Below are 16276 nucleotides of genomic sequence, written 5' to 3'. Positions count from 1 at the left end.
ATAAAGAAAGAGAGGAAAAGGAACCTTGGGATGATGAGTGAAGATACCAAGATGACACACAGCAGAGACACTGTACTCCATCACTCCACAATGAAGCAGTTTAATAGGCTATGGCAGCAACTTTCTCAACATAATGCAATTAAAGACTACTGACTGTTTTAAATCACTAGTATCAATTTTATGTAACTGGGAAGTCTGAGGTAGAATAAGTAAGGAATACATTAAAAAATAAGCTATGACGGAAAATAAGCTAAGATAGAGAAGAAAATAATCACAGGATATTACAATGGTTCTGTGAACAGCATTCATGTAGTCATAATATAACTCTAAATACTGATACAATAAAAAGTAGATATAATTATGTGGGGAGAATGAATAGTAGGTAAAGGGGATGGATTTGGGTAAAAGATGAAAGAAGGCTGAATTATCATTTTTCTTTACAGAAAGTCATTAGGTAACATGTAAAACTGAAAAATCAATAAGTACCAATGATAAACACATTGTTTGTAAAAGAGCTAGAGATATAGAAGTAAATGTCTAAAAAAAAAAATCACCAAGATAGTTTTAAGTAGTTGCTCTGGAGATGAGAAAATGGCAACTGAGGTTCCTCTTTTCTGAATAATCCTTGTGAAAAACAGTGTAAGTGACTTTATGCCCCTTTATCCTTCTTTTTTATAAGGGTATATATAACTTTTATAATGAAAGGGAAAACTTCACTGTATGTTTTAAGTTGGTACAGAACCCTTAGAGATAAATCAATTTAGTCACAATTTTCATACATAAGTCAGGCCACAACAGAGTAGATTAGATTTAAAATATATCAGCAATCTTCATATATGGTATACTTTACAAAGCTTTTGTTTTAATTATATGTATATGTGAATATATTTATGTGTACTAGATCACAATGTGGAATGGATTTCTTACTGTGGGTCACTGTAAAAAATGTTGTATAATGCTGCTATAGATAGTATGATATCGTGAAAATGAACCAGTTTTGAAGTTTTGAGGTAAAATATGATTTTCAGTTTGCTTTTAAGAAAAACATGCATTTTTTTGATTCCTATAACATCATCCACACTGATGTGAATTAAAATTCTTTCTCCTTTTAGCTGTGTGACCCCTCTGAGTTTCAGTTTCATCATATATACAATAGGGATAATGATATTTACTTCATAGGATGTGAGGATTAAACAAGGAAATACATATAAAGTCCTAGAATATAGTAGAGGTTCAAAATTCAATAAAGAAACAAGGTATTGGGTGTGTAGTTCAGTGGGAGACCCTTGCCTAATATGCACGAAGCCCTGGGTTCAATCCCCAGCACCATAAAAAGGGAAAAAAAAATGAAAATAGTTATATGTATTCAACATTCTAGTCATCTAAAAGAGATATGTAATATTTAATTTGAAACTTCTTCTGTTTTTCACTCTTAACAGATCAAAATGTGCTCACATTTCAATACAGCTTTTATTGTAGGAATCTCAAAAAATACATATGCTTTCCCCTATTTTGTACTACAATTTGAATAAATTCAAACAATGATTTCATATAGGAAAGTGGCCATTAAAAAATGCTATGTTTTGGGCTAGGGATGTAGCTCAGTTGGTAGAGTGCTTGCCTCGCATGCACAAGGCCCTGGCTTCAATCCCCAGCACCACAAAAAAAAAAAAGAAAAGAAAAAAAAAAATGCTATGTTTTGCTGTTGTTTGTTATTGATGATTTGTTGTTGTTGCTATTGTTGCAACACTAGGAATTGAACCCAGAACTCTGCATGAATGCTAGGCAAACGGTCTGCTACTAAGCTACAACCCCAGTCCTATTTATTTATTTATTTATTTATTTATTTATTTTAGACAGGGTCTCACTAAGTTGCCCAAGCCAACCTCAAACTTGCCATCCTCCTGTCTCTGTCTCCCAAGCAGCTGGAATAAGAGGCAGCTGTCACCACACCTGGCTTTAATTTTAACATTTCTTTCAAATTGTTACTAATGAATTCCTATAAGTAGCTCACTTATTTATAGTAACCTATAGTAATAAATTTATTACTTGTAATAGTTTCAATATTTATTATACATATTTATTACCTGTTATTTATATTTATTATAAATATTTCATTATTAAAAATTTGTTTTAAAGTAAAGCCAATACATTATAAAATGCTTAAAGTACTGCAGTGAGTATTGCAGTTTTCTTTTAAAATTTTTTTTCAAAAGCATATAATAAAAGTCCATATTTTACAACAATTTAAGGGCTATAAAGGATTTTAAATCTTTGAAAATATTTATTAAAAATTACATCTTAAATACTCTACAGTGAAAAGTAAGCTAGCCTATAATCCTGATAGGGGTCAGAGTAATAACACAGAATGAACAAATTACACTGTCATTCTACTTAAATTATTTAAGTTATTTAATTTGACCTGTAGATAGTCTCTTGTCTTCTCATCATGCCTGACTTTTAAGTGGGAGGTCTTCATTCATGATGATCCTTTAATGGAAGCAAAGCTTTCTCCATTTAACCCATGCTGTTATCAATCATGTACAGGGATAAATGAGCCTGTAAGATTTTGCCAGTATCACAAATGACACTGTGACCTGAGGCCAACATCTTTATTTGCTTCTCCAGTGATTCACTTCAGCAGATATTAACCAATTTTATAATCCATGAAAGGCAAAATTAAAGGACACCATCCATAAAACAGAATAATTCCTATCAGCAACAAAGTGATGTGTGTATTATCTTATAAATTATATGGCCATACAGTGTGGTAATGTAATGAAGTAAAGATGGTAATAATCAAATGCCTAGGGCAAACGCTAATATGCATTTAATCACACAGCATGAAGCCATTTGTCACTACAGTTGAATGCATGTGTACATAAAATACATGAGTCACGTCCTTATTGTTATACTATAACAGCATCAATTTCACACTATCATTTCACATAATAACAATCGGTAGGCTTTGACATTAGCTAAAACATTCAAAGAATATAAACAAAATAGTCAACAATAGCTTCACAAATATAAAAAAATATTTTTCAGTAACTAATTTTTCCCAAAAAATTCTTTGTTAAAGAACTAAAACTTTCAAGTTGCTTTTCTTTCCTTAAATATATCACGTTGATTTCATCACATTGTCTTTTATTCTTAGAGGTACTCTTATAACTTGCACTTAATGCCAAATTAATCAGATAAATAGATCTCTTTCATAAGTAATTATTAATATTGAATTTAAATGTAAAATATGGATCACATTTGTCACAAAAAAATGAAACTTGGTGTACAAAACTATAGTTATTCATTATATACAAAGTGGTGCATGTGTAGAATGAAAAAGATTGAAAATATAAAACATGATCTAAAAATATATAAACACTAATTATCTGATTTTGGATGGACATAAGATTCATTGGGAACCTCCTTAACTCCATCAAGACCCTTTTTGATCTAATAGTATTTTAAATATTACACTTCCTAAGATGTAGCCCCTCTAACGCAAAGAACCATGAAGTCTCTTTTTTCCCGTATAGCATACATGCCAAACTGGAACTGACGGCATTTGCACTCATCATCTTCTATCCTGTATTAGCAATGGTTGCCTTAGCCATTATATTGTATGTTCTTGACCAATGACCAAGGCTTACTCACTTCTATATTCTCCCACTGCCAAATACAATAATTTACAAAAAAGCAGGCACTTAGTATTTGTTGAACTGCATACAGCACTGAATAGAACAGATCACTCTTAATTCTTCAGAAAAGGTGGGAAGAAGGATACTTAGAAACCATGAAGAAGATGGCCCATGTAGAATGTTTCCTGTAACTAAGATTAACTTTTAGAAAGACATCGCAAAACTAGAAAAGACCTAGAAGAGAATAATAATATAGTGAAGGAAATGAAAGAGTATCTGTATACAATTTTTTAAGAGAAAAGTTCATTTTATGTTGCACAGCTGACCCTAAACTTCTAAGCTCAATTGATCCTTCTGCCTCACCTACAAAGTAGCTGAAATTATAGGCACTCTCCACCACTCCTATCTGGATTGCTTTGTTTTGTTTTTATGGTGCAAGGGATTGAACCCAGGAAATCATGCATGCTAGGTAGTGCTCTACCACTGAGTTATTCCACCAGTACCTGGATTTTTTAAAAGTAGACTTTTTATATGGAGATAATAAAGAATAAGAATAATGTTTCACTAACTCTGTTCAAGAAACTACAGGTGACACAAATTTGATTAATGTTCTTTAACCCCAAAGTATTTACAACCTAGAAAGGATAATGCACGTATTTAAGTAAGTATAACCCCAGACATAACAACAAGCATGATATAAAAGACAGATTTTTTTTAATTTTTTAAAAAGTATTCTAAGCTTCAGAGTTCAAAGTCCCCAATGCCCAAGTTGCATTCACTTCATCTGTAAAATAAAGCTGCTAAATCTAAATTTTCTTTGACTTATTTATTTGTAAATATCTCATCTCATCGAAAAATTATTAATATAATAACCAATTAAATGAGTGGTATCTAGTGTAATTCTAGCTATAAAACTCATATTCTTAATCTATGGACCTTAGGCTATTGAGGAATTCAACAAACAGGTACTACAGAAGGATTTTGAGATAAACATTTGGGGAATTTCACTGATGAATGGAAAGGTAGCTGTTACTGGTACAAACTTAATTGGAAAATACAAATAACCACTGATGAGGTCGCTGATCAGCATTTTCCACATAAGAAATGTGATGTGTGATTTAAGGTGGTAGAGGATAGGGGAGAAACGAACATGTTACATCTTACAGAAAGAGGCCAAGGAAGATCAAGTCCTTAAATATGAAAAAAGGGGCCAGGGGCAACAGTGCATGCCTGTAATCCCAGCAACTCAGGAGGCTATGGTGGGAATGATCACAAGTACCAGACAGCTTCAGCAACCTAATGAGACCCTGTCTCAAAATAAAAAATAAAAAAGGACATGGGATGTGGCTCAATGGTAAAGTACCCGTGGTTACAATCCCTAGTACCCAAAAAAAAAAAAAAAAAAACCACAAATAGATACACACCACATGATAAAAGGGAGCTGGGTAGAGGGGAAATACATCAATGAATTATTAGCCTTAGGGGGAGAAAAGAAATAATATTCTTCTGTTCCTTAGAGTAGAGTGAAGGAAAGGTGAAAGGCCAAAGTACAAAGACTGTTGAGGTTCCAAAAAGAAATAGACGATAACATTAAGTATAAATCTGAATGTATTTAAACAAAAACTTTGGAATAGCAGAAATAAGGAGTACCTTAAGCATGAAAATATTAATGTAAGCAAATAAAAGAAACAGAAAAAAAGTCATTCACCATTCAACATTTATTGAGCCCCTTCTATATTCTATATTGAAAATGTATGACGGAAGAGGGTGGAGGACAGAAAGATAGTAGAATGAAACAGTATTACCCTATGTATATGTATGATTACATGAATGGTGTGAATCTACATTGTGTACAACCATAGAAATGAAAAGTTGTACCCCATTTGTGTACAAAGAATCAAAATGCAGTCTGTAAAAATAAAAATTATTTTAATTAGAAAAAAAAAATGTGTGACTAAAAAATAGAGACTTACAGACAAGTGTGGCGACACATGCCTGTAATCCCAGGAGCTCAGGAGGCTGAGGTAGGAGAATCGTGAGTTAAAAGCCATTCTCACCAACTTAGTGAGGCACTAAGCAACTTAGCAAGATCTTGTCTCTAAATAAGATATAGAAAAGGACTAAGGATATGGCTTAGCGGTTAAATTCCCCCTGGGTTCAAGCTCTGGTACCAGAAAAAAAAAAAAAAAAAGAGTTGTGGGGGCTTATTCTCAAGGAACTCTGATAGAGAGATGTTCAAAAATAATATAATATGATCATGGGCAATGATAGAGATCTGTAAAGAATATTATGGTAGCACAAGGATGAGGCTTCTAATTCAGCAGAGGAAAATCAGGGACAACTTGGGAAGGTCAGACTTCCTGGTAAAGAAGACATCTGAGCTAAGACTTAAAATGTTAAAAATTAAAACATTAGTAAATTGAAAATTTAGGCAAGGGTATTTTAGAGGAAAAAGAGTATAAGCAAAGGCACGAATGACTGAAATATAATTTTAAATGAAAACTAAAACAGTTTTGGGAGGGTGGAGTCACATGAAAGATGGGTCAAGATGAGGTTTAAGAAGCAGACAAGTTATACGGAATCTTTTATGGCATGTTAAGGAGCTTGAGTTAATATTTGCACACATTCTACTTTCTTATATTGGATAACTTGCCCTACACTCTGTTTAGACATATTTAAAAACTAGATAAAATTCCATCTCTTCAGTGATTTTTTTTAATGAATCCATCTCACACCAACTTCTTTTTTGAAACAGATTTATTGTCCAAATCAAGATTAGTACCTTATTGTGTATACTGCACCATTCTCTTATTGTGTATTTCACATAAATTTTGCTTTTATTATATCAATTTATAATACTGCCATAAATATTTTTTTCTTAGTCCAGCATGGTGGCACACACCTATAATCCCAGTGACTCAGGAGGCTAAGGCAGAAGGATTGCAAGCTCCAGGGCCAGTCCCAGCAACTTAGTGAAGACCTAACTATTTAATAAACCCTTGTCTTAAAACAAAAGTCCAGAAATATCACTTTTTTCATTAACTGTCTCATGTTTGTTTGGTTTTTTTTTTTTCATGTGTGTTTGTAAAAGGTTTGTTAAGTTCCAAGTGGGGGGAAAAAAAAACTTGAAAACAATGGACATTTCATAGTTATTTTACTAAATTATTATATATTACATAATTTTTAATTAGGGATAAATGTCCTATATTTATTGTTGAAATCAACATTTATAGGTTATCTATTAAAAAATAAAAGTCCAGATGTTCAGTTTAAGAGAAGAAAAGGGTTTTATAACTTTAAGTAATTCCTTCTGTTGCCCTACATTAAGTCAAGGTGTCATTCAATATTCATCTCACTTAAGGAGATAGGAATGATTGCTCCCCCACTTTTTACAGATGAGAAAACTGAGTCTCAGTCAAGTGAAGTAACTTGCCAAAGGACTCACCACTAGAAAGAAGTGGGCTGAGATTTAAACCCAGGAAAACTAGTTACAAAAGCTCTCCCCTCTTAACTCCAGTGCTGTTCTTTTCCTGGAGAGAATGAACAAGATACTTGGAAACTGTCTTAACAGGCAAGGTGAATAAAATAGTTCAGAAATAATAGTTTATGCCTGTTAAATCCAATCAAGTTTGGCCAAAAGCTGCCTCCATAAATATTTTAAGTTTAACTTAAAGGTCCCTTCGAATACAGTGAACCCTCACTGCACTTGTAAAACTCTTGTAACTGAATATTGGCCAATCACAACCAGCCAACCATTCAAACCATAGTCAAATAAGACAGAAGCTGTAACCAGTTAAGCTATCTCTGTACTTCCCTTTGTTTTCTGTATGTCACTTCCTTGTCTCTGGCTATAAATATAATCTGCTCCTGTGGTGGGAAGGAGTGTCCTTAACCATCTTTATTTAGTTCAGACTGCTTCCTGATTCTAGAATTGAAGTAAAGTCAATTAACATCTGACAAATTAGATTTGTTGTAATTTTTCCTTTAACATGCCTATCTGGGGGACTTCCTGCACTAACTTCATTAACAACACTTCTGAATTCTTGTCCCTGCCTGTGCCCAGCCTCCTATGCAGAATCCTTTCTCCTAGCCTCTTCTCTCCTCCAATCAAAGCCTAGAATAGGTTCTTTCCCATTTCTGAATTCTGGATAGCCCTCAGGGTGCTGTCTCTGAGTTGATATAGGTCTGCAGCTGTTTCTAGTGATTAGTATCTATCCTTCCTGGTAGGAAGGGAAGACACCTTTCCAAATTTATGCTCTGCTTTTAGGTAAATTAAGGGAAGTAAGAGAATTTTTCTTGTATTCACTTCTTCTCAATTGCCTTCAGTTCAAAATAATCCTTAGTCTAACATGGCATATTTGGGAGTAGCATATATTGCTGCCTACTATGATTTGGATGTGGTTTAATTGTATCTGTGATTGAAGGATTTGTCTGCAAGGTGGAACTACTGGGAAATGGTGGAACCTTTAGGAAGATGGGGCCAGCAGGAGGTCCTTGTTACTGTGGGTTTGCCCATAGGAAATAGTTTTTATATTTTTTTATTTGTTCTAATTAGTTATACATAAGAGTAGACTGCATTTTGACACATCATACATAAATGGAATATAACTTCTCATTCTTCTGGTTGTTCATGATGTAGAATACACCACTCATGTAGTCATATATGCATCTAGGGTAATAATGTCCAATCATTCTACTATCATTCCTAGCCCCATAACCCCTCCCTTCCCCTCCCTTCAGTCCCCTCTAATACAAAGTACCTCTATTCTTCCCTAGCCCTCCCCACTTATTGTGAATTAGCATCCACACATCAGGAAAACGTTCAGTCTTTGGCGCTTGGAGATCGCCTTATTTCACTTAGCATGATATTCTCCAGTTCCATTCATTTACTAGCAAATGCCATAATTTCATTCTCTTTAAGGTTGAGTGATATTCCATTGTATATATATATACCACAATTTCTCTATCCATTCATCTGTTGACAGGCACCTAGGTTGGATCCATAGTTTAGCTATTGTCAGTTGAACTACTTTAAACATTGATGTGGCTATGTCACTGTAGTATGCTGATTTCAAGTCCTTTGGATATAAACGGAGGAGTGGGACAACTGGGTCAAATGTGGTTCCATTTCAAGTTTTCCGAGGAATCTCCGTACTGCTTTCCATAGTGGGTGCACCAATTTATAGTTCCACCAGCAACGTATAAGTGTACCTTTTTCCCACATCCTCACCAACATTATTTGTTGCTTGTATTCTTGATAATTGCCATTCTGACTGGAGTGAGATGGAATCTCAGTTAGTTTTAATTTGCATTTCTCTAATTGCTAGAGATATTTGTTGATCACTTGTATTTCCTTTTTTGTGAAGTGTCTGTTCAGTTTCTTAGCCCATTTATTGATTGGGTTATTTGGTTTTTTGGTGTTAAGTTTTTTGAGTTCTTTATAAATCCTGGAGATTACTACTCTGAGGTACAGGTGGTAAAGATATTCTCCCATTCTGATTAGGCTGTCTCTTCACAATGATTATAACCTTTGCTATGAAGAAGTTTTTTAATTTGACTCCATCACATTTATAGATTCTTTATTTTACTTCTTGCGCTTTAGGAGTCACATTAAGGAAGTCAGTTCCTGGTGGAGATTTGAGCTTACTTTTTCTTCTATTAGGCATAAGGTCTCTGTTCTAGTGCATAAGTCCTTGATCCACTTTGAGTTGATTTTTTTTGCAGGGTGAGAGATAGAGGTTTAATTTAATTTTGCTGCATATGGATTTCCAGTTTTTCCAGCACCATTTGTTGAAGAGGCTATCTTCTCTCCAATTTATATTTTTAGCACCTTCATCTAGTATGAGATATGTATTTACGTAGGATTGTCTCTGTGTCTTATATTCTGTACCACTGGTCTACATATCTGTTATGGTGCCAATACCATGCCATTTTTTTTGTTTTGTTTTTTGGTTTTGTTTTGTTTTTTTAGTTGTAGATGGACAAATATCTTTATTTATTTTTATGTGGTGCTGAAGATTGAACCCAGGACCTCACATGTGCTAGGCAAGCACTCTATCACTGAGCCACAACCTCAGCCCCCCATGCCATTTTTGTTTTATGACTCTGCAGTATAATTTAAGGTCTGGTATTGTGATGCCTCCTGCTTCACTTGTCTTGCTAAGGATTGCTTTGGCTATTCTGGGTCTCTTAATTTTCCAAATGAATTTCATGACTGCTTTTCCATTTCTATGAAGAATGTCATTGGGACCTTAATGGGAATTGCATTAAATCTGTATAATGTTTTTGGTAGTATGGTCATTTTGACAATGTTAACTCTGCCAACCCAAGAGCATGGGAGATCTGTCCATCTTCTAAGCTCTTCTATTTCTTTCTGTATAGGTCTTTCACCTCTTTTGTTAGACTGATTCTCAAACATCTTAACATTACATAAAATTTTGAAAAAACAGAGTTTCTTGAAAGAGACACACTATTATGAGTAAAATAGTCTCTATTCACAGTCAGATCTTTGCCAAATTTCTCTCTAAGAAAAGAAAGGTTTTGCTGGGCACTGTGGCACATGCCTGTAATCCCAGCCATTCCGGAGGCTGAGGCAGGAGGATTGCAAGTTCAAACCCAGCCTCAGCAAAAGCAAGGTGCTAAGCAACTCAGTGAGACCCTGTCTCTAAATAAAATACAAAATAGGGCTGGGGATGTGGCTCAGTGGTCAAGTGCCCCAGAGTTCAATCCCCAGAAGAGAGAGAGAGAGAGAACAAGAAGGAGGAGTAGCGGGGAGGGGGAGAGGGAGGAGGAGAGAGAAGAAGGAGGAAGAGGAGGAGAAATGGAGGGAGGGGTTTTACATTTGAGTTTTAGAAATTTAGAAATACACATGAATGGCTTCAGGTGTGTGAAACAAGAGAATCGAAAACTATTCCCATAAAAGGATTACTATGAAACCATAGTATGAACTAACAGAATTACAATAAATTCAACTGTCTAAAACAAGAGAGACCTTTGGATCAAGTACATAAAACACTAATTTTGGCCACCTTACAAATAAAATATAGGAAAGATCTTCAAAGATTTCTTAAAACAATTATAAATTTTAAAAAACTCCACAATTTTCCAAATAACAAGAAATATATTGCAAAAATTACTTTCTAACACAACTAGCAATCTATTGCTCGCTGAACTTAAATAAAAGTTGAAACTTAAATAAAACTTGAAAATAAAAGTTGTGGTTTTATGTAAAATTAATCAGTGCCAGACAATTTCATTAAGGTTTTTCTTTTTTCCCCCCAGTACTAGGGATCTAACCAGGGCCTCATGCATGCTAGACAAGCAGCTCTACCACTGAGCTACATCCCCAGTCCTTTATAATTTTTGTGAGACAGGGTCTCATTAAATTGCCAAGGTTGGGCTCAAACTTGCCACCCTCCTGCCTCATCCTTCCAAGTAGCTAGAATTACAGGTGTGTGTCCTTACACCTGACAAGGCTTTTTCTGTTTTATTAATGGAAAGTCTTCATGGGTCATAAGAAAATCAAGAAAGTTGAATGGCTTCCTGATCCACTTCTCTGATATGTTGACATTAATTTTTTAAAATGGCCTATAAAAAGTATGTGAATAATTTATAATAAAAATTAATCACCTCAATGTACATTACAACAAAAACATTTTTGCCTTAATTACTGACATGATCATTTCCCAAAGTGTGTTTTCAGGGGAACAAAGTGCACAAGATATATCTCTAAAAATAGTGCCACAATCAAATACATCTGAGAAATGCTACACCTAACTTCCAGGAAGATTAACAGTTCCACTAGCATAAGGAGAACCTATTTAATCCATATTTCTCAAGTTTACCTTGACTAAAAGACTTCCTTTTTTAAAACAGACAAATATTCTGGGAAACATGTATTCCAAAGAACATATCTGGGAAATTCTAATATACAAAATTGTTCTGTTCTTGCTTACTACTACATATTAATAAAAGAAAGAGAACCATCACGCTTGGAGGTCTTGCAGATCTGTCTCTTGCTTCAACAGTGTTTGGACGGAACAGACCCAGGGACTCCCTTTTCTTCTAGTTTCCAATCGCCTTCCAATCTGATCTCCATTTACAATCTCCGGGACTATCTTCTCGCCCACCTCCTGCTTCTGGGACCAGCTAACTCCGTTTTTTTGTGGTTTGCTCCTTATTGACACCAACCATGGCCTCCCAGATTCGTCAGAATTATTCTCCCGAGGTGGAAGCTGCCGTCAACCACTTGGTCAATTTACATCTGCAGGCCTCCTACACCTACCTCTCGCTGGGCTACTATTTCCACCGTGACTATGTGGCTCTAGAGGGCATGGGCCACTTCTTCTGCGTTGGCCGAGGAACAGCGCATGGCCTCCGAGCATCTCCTGGAGATGCAAAACCAAAGCTGCGGCTGCGCCCTCTTGCAGGACGTGCAGAAACCTTCTCAAGATGAGTGGGGCAACACCCAGGATGCCATGGAAGCTGCCTTGACCCTGGAGAAGAACTGGAACCAAGCCATTTTGGATCTTCATGCCTTGGGCTCTACCGGCACAGACCCACATCTCTGTGACTTTCTGGAGAACCACTTCCTTGATGAGGAGGTGAAGCTCATCAGGAAGAGAGGACACCACTTGGCTGGCCTGGGCAAGTATCTCTTGGAAAGTCTCACTCTCAAGCATGACTAGAAGGCCCTGGAGCAGTGTGGCCTTAGGTGGGGCTCCTTTGCATATCCATGCATCAGAGCTTTGGCCTGAGCCTAGCTCTCTCTAACCCCTAGGCAGCTTTTTAACCACCGTGGAGCCCCTCCCAAACTTTGGACCAAATGAAAAGAAAGCTTTTTCCAGCAAAAAAAAAGAAAGAAAAGAAAGAAAGAAGTAAGTTGGAAACAACCTAAATATCAGTAACAAAAAAACAGTAACCAGTAATAAATATCCAGGAACAGAAAAAGTCACTATCTGATAGAATATATATGGTCACTTATAATAAAATATTTTTGTTAAGTATTTAACTACATGAAAGATTCTCTTCTAAAACTTCATATCTCTGTTTCCATTCAACTGTTACCAGGACTGATAGAAAAACACAATCTGTCAACAAAGGTACTTACCATTAAATAATTGCTTCCTTTGACTTCAGCCCCTTAAATAGTTTCCCAATGTATGGTCCACTAATAAATAGGAAAATAAGACACCATAGTCTAGTACAGTAGAACTACAGGTTGTAACTCATTCATGAGTCAAGAAATCAATCCCAATGGCCCCAGAGGTTGAGGCAGGAGGACTGAGAGTTCAAAGTCACCCTCAGCAACTTGGTGAGACCCTGTCTCTAAATAAATTATGAAAATGGCCTGGGGATGTGGCTCAGTGGTTGAGAAACCCTGGGTTCAATCCCTGGTACCAAAAAAAAAAAAAAAAAAAAAAAACAGTACATTGCTCATGGGAAACATATTACCTCATGTTTTTATTTCAGGAACATATACTAGCCTGCATGTAAAATGTATTTTTTTTTTTCTTTGTGCTACTGGGAATTGAACCTAGGAGCAATTTATCACTAAGCTACATTCCCAGTCCTTTTTAGTTTTTATTTTGATACAACTGAGTTGCTCAAAGCCTTGCTAAGTTGCTGAGGTTGGCCTTGAACTTTTGATCCTCCTGCCTTAGACTTCTGAGTCACTGAGATCACAGGCAAGTGCCACCATATACACTTAAACTGTGAGCTATAAGAAAAAAATTAAGAACACTATGAGTTAAAAAAAAGTTGAGTTAAACATGTTCCTTTGCTGCAGGATGTTTTAGAGTCTTTAATGAATTCCAAGAGCACCTCTGGTGACAGAACTTTTTTTTTTAATTAAAATATCTCACAGGACTCATAATCCTTGGAACACAATTTGGGAAATACTGTGATTTGGCAACCACAACCCCCACATGCACATTATATAAAATATTGAGGCACATTATATAAAACCAATGCTCAATTCTTACCGGCTTTTGAATACCCACTGTCAGATTTCTTATCTTAATTATGGGTCCTTCAAAATTTGGTCAAACTTAACAATAACTTTAATTTGTTTAGCATGAATATCAATTAAGCACCTGGTTTCAAATCTGGCTCCACTACTTATTGACTGTGCAGTTACTTACTTTGTATGTGTTTTTTTAAAATCTCTCCCTGTTTCCTCATATATGGAGAATAGAAGGAATATCATTGTCACAGAACTTAGGGTTAATTTAGGATTAAATGAGATAATTCACATAAATCATTTAGTCCAGGTAATGGCACCTGTAATAAGCACCTTACGATATCTATTACTTTCAGAATGACACTATCACAGCATTAGTATGGTCATGAGATCCACCGGGCTAAAGAAACTTAAAAACACTATGCTGCCGCCTAGTGGGCATTATAATTTTAAAATCTACAGAATAATTAGGTTTCTTTCTGACAACCATGGTATGAAGCAATATAAAAATTAAAATGTTTGCTCAAGCTACCATTAGCACGCTATAAATTATCAAAGTGGAAAATCTAAGTTTTCAAAATTCAGCAACTAACTCAGGCCAACATTGAAACTTGGGATTCTTATCAACAACACTGAAAAAATAGACATAGACAAGAATAATGAAGGACTAGAATAAATTCCACCACATCGTATTCGCTGATTTCCATGTTGGAATATTTCAATAAGGGTTTCTCCTTCAAGGTTCAAAACAATGAAAGTTACTGGCATTTTTCACAACCAAGGCAAAATAGCAAATAATCAAGTGTTAGAGAGTTTCTAAGAATTTCTTAGAATTCCTAAATGGAAGTCTTAGTGGAATCCTCACACTCTTTCTAAACTGAGCATGGTGATTATAAGGTTCCCATAAATGCCTTAAGAATTATCACTGATTTTTTTTTTCCAAAAGCAAAGTGAAGTGGAAGATTGAAGCAATGATGCAAAAAATTTAAATCTACATTTAAGCATTATCCAGATTAGCAAAACAGTCATTTTTTTCCCAGGGAAATTCCATCTAATTTTGCTTGTACAAGGCACTTCTAAAGAATAAAATTACCCGAAGAATAAAGAAAAAAATCTACAAATTTCCTTGGGTATTCACACACTTCCACAACTAACAGAATTATTCACGAATAATTTTTGCACTATCGTGAAAACATGTCGCAAACTATTATCCATGGGCGAAATTCAAATTTCACTCATCAAAGTTTAAAAGTTGCTGCAAACTTTGAACGACAGACTTGTTTGAAAATTCTCACCAAAATGACCAACATTTATAATATAGTTATAAGGCAAACACGGGATTTAAAAGAAAACACACATCCTAAGGCAAACGAGCTTTTCTACGAAGGTTAGGCAAGACCGCCATTGCCAACCCGCAGCCGACACTGGGGTGGTTTAGGGTGGAAGATTCTAGACACAACCTGACAGGAGTCCACCTGGATTGGTGTTTGCTTACGTGGAAAATTCTAGACACAACCTGACAGGCGTCAGCCTAGGGCGGTGTTCACTTACATGGAAGATTCTAGACACGATCTGACAGAAGACTCCAGGGCAAGGTGGTCCCTCGAAAGTCAGAGCTTGGAACCTGTAGGTCAGACAGTCACAAGTGCAGGACAAACCTTTAAGTGAACCGCGGAGCCAAGGACAAGGGCTGCCTCCTAAAGAGCCCACCAGGAGGCTGTCACCGCGCGGAAGAGTCAAGCACTTCCGGTTCACGGTTCCCCAGCCCAGAGCACTTCCGGGTCGCCTTTTCCTGCATGGGTGTCCTGGTTTTTGGGCTTGCTGAATGGGTAACTTTAAGAACCTGGGGCGAAATGTCTTCGATTTTATTTTTATTTTTTTGTTGTTAATATACAAGCTCCTGGAACGATATCTCTGGATGTTCAGTGATTTTAAGTGCAACATTATTCACGTGTCAGGTTTTTCGTTATTGGTTTTTGTTTTTGTTTTAGTTGTGTATGGACACAATGACTTTATTTTTATGTGGTGCTGAGGATCGTACCCAGTGCTTCACACGTGCTAGGCAAGCGTTCTGCCTCTGAGCCACAACCCCAGCCCCTCTATGTATGTTTCTTAAAAAGTCTTTGGAAGGATTAGAAAATTTGTGTTACCTGTTGGCAGCAGTAGGAGCTGTGAGCATCAGGTACAAAAGAGAGGGAGACTTTTCACTGAATACTTTCTTATGCTGTTTGAGTCATGTGAATGTGTTTCGCATCCAAAAATTAAATGCTGGTTTTGTTCTTGTTGTTGTTTGTTTGTTTGTTTGTTTGCAATGCAAAAAAATAATTGAACCCAGGGCCTCATGTATGCCAGGCAAATACTCTACCACTAACCCTCATCTCAAGCCCTAAATGTTACTTATTTTTTAAAGTGAAATATTAAAAAGGAAAGAAACCAAAGTTCTGATAACTGACAATCACACCTATTCCAGCACTTAACAGTATGTTTCAATATATTATGTTGACTATTCATTCATAATGAATACAACATGTTTCAGGCCTATATAGTTTTTGCATGCTACCAAAATCTGAAGTGGTCTCTATCTGATCATATTTACAAGCAAAACTCTGAAACTCTTTACTCCCTCCCTTCCTTCAGACTTTTGCCTAAATGTCACTATACTAGCAAGACCATCTCT

At 35.9% G+C, this 16276-nt stretch overlaps 1 protein-coding gene and 1 pseudogene across 2 annotated transcripts in view; one reads left to right on the top strand and one right to left on the bottom strand.

Annotated features, from left to right (window-relative positions):
- Nucleotides 1-15273, bottom strand: part of CCDC73 (coiled-coil domain containing 73) — a 192696-nt gene extending 177423 nt beyond the window's left edge. Inside the window, exon 1 of the mRNA XM_079103074.1 lies at nt 15151-15273. The gene's annotated coding sequence lies outside the window, so the exon portion shown is untranslated. The remainder of the gene's footprint in view (nt 1-15150) is intronic.
- LOC306639811 (ferritin light chain-like) lies at nt 11610-12410 on the top strand (annotated as a pseudogene). The gene has a single exon. The product of its transcript is annotated as a ferritin light chain-like (transcript).
- Nucleotides 15274-16276: the final 1003 nt, after the last annotated feature.

Source organism: Sciurus vulgaris (assembly GCF_902686455.1).
Source record: "Sciurus vulgaris genome assembly, chromosome: 11".
In the NCBI taxonomy this organism is placed as follows: Eukaryota; Metazoa; Chordata; class Mammalia; order Rodentia; family Sciuridae; genus Sciurus; species Sciurus vulgaris.
The sequence above is the reverse complement of the archived record's forward strand: the minus strand, read 5'-3'. Positions and strand labels throughout refer to the sequence as shown.